We start from the raw sequence: 908 nt of genomic DNA, 5'->3' as shown, positions 1-908 counted from the left end.
ATTGAACTCATGTGGAAGCGGCTTTAGCTTCTCAGTGCTGTGCTTTAACCGCTGCGCCACCAGGGAGGGCCCCCCTGTCCAGTATAGTTTTAATAATGATTTTTACTCAGTCTGTTGATACCACTGTATTAGATTCCAAGAACTGTAGTAACTAAGTACCCACAACTAGATGCCTTAAACATAGAATGTATTGTCTCACAGCTCTGGTGGCTAGAAGTCAAGTTCTAGTTGCAGGCACGGTTGATTCCTTCTGAGGGCTGTGAAGCAGTATCTCTTCCAGGCATCTCCTGTAGCATCTGGTGGTTGCTGGCAATCTCTGCTGTTCCTTGGCCCATGGTGGCATCCCCCCAATCTCTGCCTTCATGCTTGCATGCCCTGCCCGACTGATCACACCTCTGTGTCCAGGTCTTGTCTTTTGTAAGGACATCAGCCCCGTTAGCTGAGGGAGCCTCCCTCCTCCAGTGTGACTTTGTTTCAACTCATTACATCTGTAATGATTCTAGTTCCAGATAACGTCTTATTCTGAGGGGCTGGGAGTTAGCCTTTCAATGTTCTAATTTGTGGGGACATAATTCAATCTGCAAATAACTGCTAGATGCTCAGGGGTAGAAAGATGGCTTGCAATACCATCCCTGCTTGATGGACTCGCAGCACACAGTGGGGGCCTGTCCAGTAGAATCTTTGGCAGCCAGGCAGACCGTTGATGAGCAGACAGTGGATCTGTAAGTCAAGTTTTATGGGACAATGGAGTGCTGGGGTGAAGGGCACTGCCTTTAAATTGCATCCTAGAGAAGCTGAGCGACATTTTAGTATCTCAGAGTTCATTTACTAGATTACATTTTCAGGGTCCTTTCGTATGTTTACACTCTGCACTGTTAAAAACTCGACAGTGCGGCCCTCCCTGGTGG

This window comes from Condylura cristata, unplaced genomic scaffold, assembly GCF_000260355.1.
Source record: "Condylura cristata isolate star-nosed mole 26May11 unplaced genomic scaffold, ConCri1.0 scaffold00010, whole genome shotgun sequence".
Lineage (NCBI taxonomy): Eukaryota > Metazoa > Chordata > Mammalia > Eulipotyphla > Talpidae > Condylura > Condylura cristata.
The sequence above is the reverse complement of the archived record's forward strand: the minus strand, read 5'-3'. Positions refer to the sequence as shown.